General features: G+C 36.8%; 1 non-coding gene and 1 pseudogene across 1 annotated transcript; both read left to right on the top strand.

The window, feature by feature from the left end:
• Positions 1-4,378: 4,378 nt before the first annotated feature.
• LOC130028634 (60S ribosomal protein L23a-like) lies at positions 4,379-4,832 on the top strand (annotated as a pseudogene).
• A 1,145-nt stretch (positions 4,833-5,977) lies between these two features.
• On the top strand, positions 5,978-6,184 carry LOC130029533 (small nucleolar RNA U3). Its single transcript, XR_008793368.1, has one exon. It is a non-coding gene; the product is annotated as a small nucleolar RNA U3 (small nucleolar RNA).
• Positions 6,185-6,530: the final 346 nt, after the last annotated feature.

The raw sequence follows: 6,530 nt of genomic DNA, 5'->3' as shown, positions 1-6,530 counted from the left end.
CCAGCAGCCCTACAAACAGGCCCTAACTCTTCAGTTTAGCAAGTCTGTGTTCTGAAGACTGTTGAATGTCTTCAGGGGGAAATGTTCAAATGCAGATTACAACTCCTCTGGTTTGTGTTTGCTTTTGATCCTTTCTTAGTGCCTTTAACCAGATAAATAGGCAGAGCATAAATTCCGTTGGAGATCTAGTCTGATAAGAAGTATTCGCCACCTTTTAGAAGTCTTTATATTTTTAAACACAAATGATGTCCTACTGTATGATCTTTTATGACATTTTAAAAATATGTTTTAAATATTGTGCTATGTTATTAATATTAATTAACTTTATTCTTTTGTCTGGCATATGATGCGGTGACTATTAAATGATAAGACTATATAGCAAGGATAAATAATTAGAGCTATGATTTATGAGTTAGATTACTTTTGGTGTTTTTTGGAAGATAACGAATTGCTTTCTTTTGAATGCAACTCCATGTGAAGAAGGGGTTATAAGGCTATAAGGTTACACTTGCATTTGCAACATTATTAATTTAAATAATTCTCTGCTAATACACATATTGGTTATTCTAGTTTATCCTATTATAAAAAATGATGTAACTAACATTGTTACACATTGATACTTTTTTTCTTATAGAATCATTGCCCTGGGAGTAGAATTGTTGAATCAGGGTAAAGCCACATTCAAAATAATATATATATAAAATCATCAATTCTTCTCCAATAAAGACTCTAAAACTTCCTATTTCTTGATAATTTAAGGAAGAATGCTCTGGGGCAATACCTAGTGATGCTCAGGGGCCACTCCCGGCTCTGTACTCTGAGATCATGCCTAGCTGTGCTCAGGCAACCATATGTGGTACCAGGGATTTGGACCAGAGTCAGCAAGATGCAGGACAAGTGCTTTAACCCTTGTACCATGTCTCCCATGCCTCTTCGCAATTTTAGAAATACTGAATATTAGGAATTTTTAACGTTTCCCTCATATGCACTAACCATACATGCTACAGCTTGTAAGAAGGGTGTCATCCAGCCATCTTTTGCTGTTCTCAGTCTCAACAGAATCAAAGGCCTTCTTTAAATCAATGAACATTAGACAGTGTGGCATCTTGAACTCTCAAGAAATCTTAATGAGCTTAAAACCTCAAAAAAGTAGTTTATCATAAGAAATGCTCTAATAAGCCCCCCCCCCCCAAATTATTGTTGTAATGTCCTATCTTAGTTACTTCAAAAAGAGAGCAAATTACAGTCAGGATCATTTTCTTGGTAAAATATACGTGATATGAGAACACTTTAAAGACAGAAGACTAAACACATACATTTTCCTGTCTTACCTCTGGATTCCCACCACAGACCTAAAAGGACTTTTGAAAGATAGAAACCTAAGAGATGAAAGAGAAATATAGAGGAAATGATACACCTCCAATAGCTCAAGAATTAGAAGCATCAGGAGTTTATGACCTGCAGGGAAAGGAGAATACAGAAGTTTAAGAGACATACTTACTCCCTTTCCCAATTCTCTTCCTTGATTTATAGATCCAGGTAACTAATTGTCCTACTTAAATAGAAAACAGGAGCCCATACAATAGAGCTAATAAAGAGGTCTCCAAATTGGAACAACTTGGAACAGCTGAGGGTAATCACAACTATGAAAATAGGAAGATTAAATTTTAACTATTGAGACCTTCCCCTGTAGCTCCTGGCCCTCTTTCATTCTGGTTCCCAAAATCCTAGGCAGAATACTAAAGTAAGTTTTTCTGTGAAAAATATTTAACATGCTAAAAGAAAATACCCAAAGATCTGTTTAAACAGCCTGTGAACAGTCTGACCTAATCACCCTGCAAGACCCTGCTGGTCTTCAAGTTCCACTGAGGATCAGAGCTGCCATGATGTGTTCTAGGACCCCAATCACAGATATAAATGAATGGTCAGGTATTTGCAGATATTTGAAGAAATATCAAATACGGAAGACATATTTTTAAAAAGTGGTCATAGTGATTTGTAGAGACGATTAAATTTGAAACAAATACATACAATGAGGATTTTATATCGCAAACATAAAAAATAAGGTGTTATTTAAAAGGGAGCTCACATAAGACTGAAATTTTTCTATATTTAAAAATAAGTCATAAATTAAAAATTCCTCCCCAAATAGTTAGAAAACAAAAATGTCTGACAAAATCTTCCAAAGGACAACAAAATTACAGAAACTTGAACGAAAGATAAAAATAGTGAAGTCTGAGCCAGAGAGATAGTATAGAGTTAAGGTGCTTGCCTTTCATGCAGGCAACTCTGGTTTGAGTACTAGCACTGCTCTGAGTCATTCTTGAGCACAGAGATAGGAGTAAGACCTGAACATCACTGGGTATTACCCCCATTGTAAAGTCTAAGCCAGTAAGTCCAATATCCAAATTACGTGATTCATAGAAGGAGGGGGGAAAAGAGAAAAAAATGAGGAGAATGAAATTACTAAAGAAAAAAGTTAAAGACTACATTTCATAACTGAACAAATATTAGTCAAGTGTATCACTGTTTGGCCTGGAGTAGCTCAGCACCTCAGAACATCTGTTTTAAATGTGTATGTTTATGAGTTCAACTCAGGGTGCTGTCACATGCATAGAGCTCAAACTGGCAGTTCTGCTGTCTCTGGTCCACAATGCTGTAAACAACTTCTGGCTGTACTGCAGCCAGGTGTGTGTAAGCATCACAAACCCTCAAGAGAGTACCCTAATTAGAAAAATGTGTGAGCAGAAAAGAGCCAGGAAGTGTGACCTTCTCACACAGAGTAAGCAGTGTGTGAGCATGGCAGCAACTTTTACAAGGAGTACAAAGAGAATGTGTGTGAGCATCAAGCCTGATATGCAAACCCTGATGGGCACCACAACTAAATGTGTAAGCACCACAGCCAGGCATGTGTGAGATCCCTAGTCATTGCAAAAGCAAGAAAAGAGAAAGACATGGGATATAGAAGGGATGGTAAGGGGAGAGGGAAAAGAAAAAAACAAAATTATTGCTTTTAACTAAGAATATTCAAGAGAAAAATATAAAAATATTCTAGAGTGAAAAATTGGCTACATATTGACAAAAAATAAAAAAGAAAACCCCCAATGGTACCATTTCACAGAATAAAAACTTGGGAAAGTAAGGAAAAATGAAGAGGGAAAAAAATTAAAGAATTTTATACCTAGTGAAACTATCACAAATAAAATAAAAATAAAATAAATAAAATTTAATAACATAAAGCTTTTATAGACACACATTTTTTAAAAAATAAATACTCAAATAGTTGGCATGTGCAAATCCCTGAGTTGTCCCTGGTGTGCATAATTCCGAATCCAACTGGGTGTAGCTTCACTAATCTCTGAGCACTACTGACCCAAGCCTCTGGAAGAGGCCCTGCTTAAAAAACCTTCACATTGCATTGTTTTCAGGATGCATCTAAAGGACCTGCTCCACCAAATATAGGACAAGAAACAAGAAAAATGATCTGGGATCCAGAACTAAGAAATCCATCCTAAGAGAGGTAAAAGAAGTCAACAATATGCTACTGAAGGGAAATCTCAGGATAACCTACGACTACGCAGCAAGTCTAAAGTATAACCAATCTAGATTAGAATAAGTCAGAAGATTCTGGGTCGAGGAATCTAAGATGATAAAATTGGAATTGACAGTATGCCTGCTGTGTATGATCATTTTTGTGAGAAGATTAAACTCATGAGGAACAGACTATGAATGAATTTGTCATAAGCAAATAGAAAAGAGATAAATAAAAAAAATCTAGATGAAACTAAAGGCTATATAAGGAAGAGTGATGATACCCTGACATTTATTTTATCACATTAATACTGATTTAATCAAAAGCATAAAAATATTGGGAAGTGAATGGCTTTGTAGAGATGTGTGTAGGGGTGTCAGTAGTAGAAGCTAGTAAAAGATGCTGAGAAAATTCCAGAGAAACTCACAGTGAGAAGACAGCCATAGGTAATATTACCAAATTGACAAATCAGAGTCTCAGTAATTTCACTCTCATGTAGGTGTTCAAGAGAATTAAAAATACATGTTACACCAAAATGTATATACAAATGTTTGGTAATAGTTTTATTCCTCATATCCTAGATGAACAACATACAGCATTTACTTAGAATGGAGTATCATTCAACAATAAAAAGAAACAACGTACTGAAATGTGCTATAGTGCAGATGAATTTTGAAACTTCATCTAAGTGACAGAATCCAGATGCTAAAGTCCACCTATTATATGATTCCATTATTAGAAATGACCATAAGAGGTAAATCGATAGAGATCACAGATAGAGGGACGGGGAAATATGTATGGGGTTTTTTGGTGAGTAATAAAAATATTCTGCTTTTTTAAATGAAGATGGCGCTGAAAGTTAAGAAGGAAGTTCCTGGTCCTCCCAAAGTTGAAGCCAATGTCAAAGCTTTGAAGGCCAAGAAGGCAGCACTGAAAGGCGTCCATAGCCACGAAAAGAAAAAGTCACCCACTTTCTGAAGAACCAAAATGCTTCAGCTCAGAAGGCAGCCCTGTTATCCTTGGAAGAGCTCCTGAAGAAGAAAGAAGCTTCACCATTATGTCATCATCAAGTTGCCTCTGACCATTGAGTCAGCCATGAAGAAGATAGAAGGTAACAGCACACTTGTGTGCACTGTAGGTGTCAAGGTCAACAAGCACCAGATTAAAAAGGCATGAAGAAGTTCTATGACACTGACGTGGAAAACAACACCCTGATAAGGCCTGGTGGAGAGAAAAAGGCATATGTTTGGCTGCTCCTGACTATAGTGCCTTGGATGTTGCCAAACAGTACAGCTGGTAAATCCCAAATATGTTTTTTCATCATAAAAAAAGAAAGCGTTCTTAAACTAGATAGTGTTGGTTTATATAATTCACTCTATGAATGTACTTTTAAAATCCATCAAATTGTACAATATTTAAAAGGATTAATTTTGTCCTACATTAACTATGCTCCAATATAATTATAATAATAATTTTTATAATATAATTATTATTAAAAAATCAAAGGCCATGAGTGTAAGAGATCTGGTAAGTTACAAATGAAACAGTTAAATAAATTAAAAGGTGAAGTTTTAAATGTGGTGAGAGACAATCAAGGGATAGAAATTCTTTTTGATCAGTCTCTCAAAAAACTATTTTATGTGATTTGACTTTATTGCATTACTTTAATGGAAGTAAAAATGAAACGGAAATGGAAGAATGGAAATAAGAGCAAAGAACTTAAGACTGGATGGAAAGATCTGGAAGTTCTTGCTAATACCCTATGCTGGCAACTGTGGCTCTTATAAATTTTGTCCCTCGTGAGTCATCCGTAGCCTATTTCCCCTTTGGTGTGGTAGCTGCTCCATTGACGTCCTCCTGTGTTTATTGTACTAGGAACACTAGACACAAGTCACATCATGGGACAAAATACTAGCCATGCTTGGCATCGTGCCCACTCAGTGCTTTGCATAGCACCTGGCACCCTGGTGCAAAATATTATTTTGTATTAATAAATAAATAGAATAAAATAGTATTCTTGAAGCAATTCCTGTAAAGAAATACTGCCACTGTCACTGTCACTGTCCTCCCATTGTTCATTGATTTGCTCGAGCATGCCCAGTAATGTCTCCATTTTGAGATTTGTTGTTACTGTGTTTGGCATATTGAATACATCACGGGTAGCTTGCCAGGCTTTGCCGCGCAGGTGAGAGACTCTTGGTAGCTTGCTGGACTCTCCGAGAGGGGTAGAGGAATCGAACCCGGCTCGACCAGGCTGGCTGTGCGCAATAGAGAAATGGCATAGCATATAAGAAATGCTCCCTCCCTTGTGAGTGATACAGAAATGGCTCATCAAACTTTTAGTAATATCATTCGATTATAAGCTATTGTGTATTGTGCCATTTTCCTACCCATTTTTACAGATATTGCCAAGCATTTGTAAGAGGAGGAAAAAATCTTTGGTCAAAGACTATACTTTCAGAGACTATTTCTATAGTTTATTACTAGAGAAGTTTCTCTGATCATGTAGAGTACTTGCAACCACAAAGAGGGGCCAGAGAATCCTCTCTCGAGCATGAAGCCAGTTCTACTTTTGCACCTGCCTTTTACCATTGACAACTGTTATTGTCTTCCTTTGTAAGAGGGAGAGGGAGAGGATGTAGTCTGAGTAGTTACATGGAGAAACACACACACAGACACACACACACACACACACACTCATACACACATGCACACACATAACTTTGATTGCAGTTGATAGAACCAATAGGCATGCCTGATAATGGGGTTTTAAAGCCAAAAAAAAAGGTCCAATGGAATCACCAAAAATATAAATTCAATAGCTGAGAGCTCTCAGGACCAGGGTGAGGCAGTGAAAGAATCAGTGAACCAGTATCAACACAAGAACCTCCAATCCCCAGGGGAGATATGGCCCTCTTTTCCATCTGTTCCCATAGTTCACCATTCTTTTCTTCTCATCAGTTATGGCTTCTAACTCTTCATTAGACTGTAAGTTCTA

This window comes from Sorex fumeus, unplaced genomic scaffold (assembly GCF_029834395.1).
Source record: "Sorex fumeus unplaced genomic scaffold, SorFum_2.1 ptg000003l, whole genome shotgun sequence".
Classification (NCBI taxonomy): Eukaryota; Metazoa; Chordata; class Mammalia; order Eulipotyphla; family Soricidae; genus Sorex; species Sorex fumeus.
This window is presented reverse-complemented; position numbering and strand designations above follow the sequence as displayed.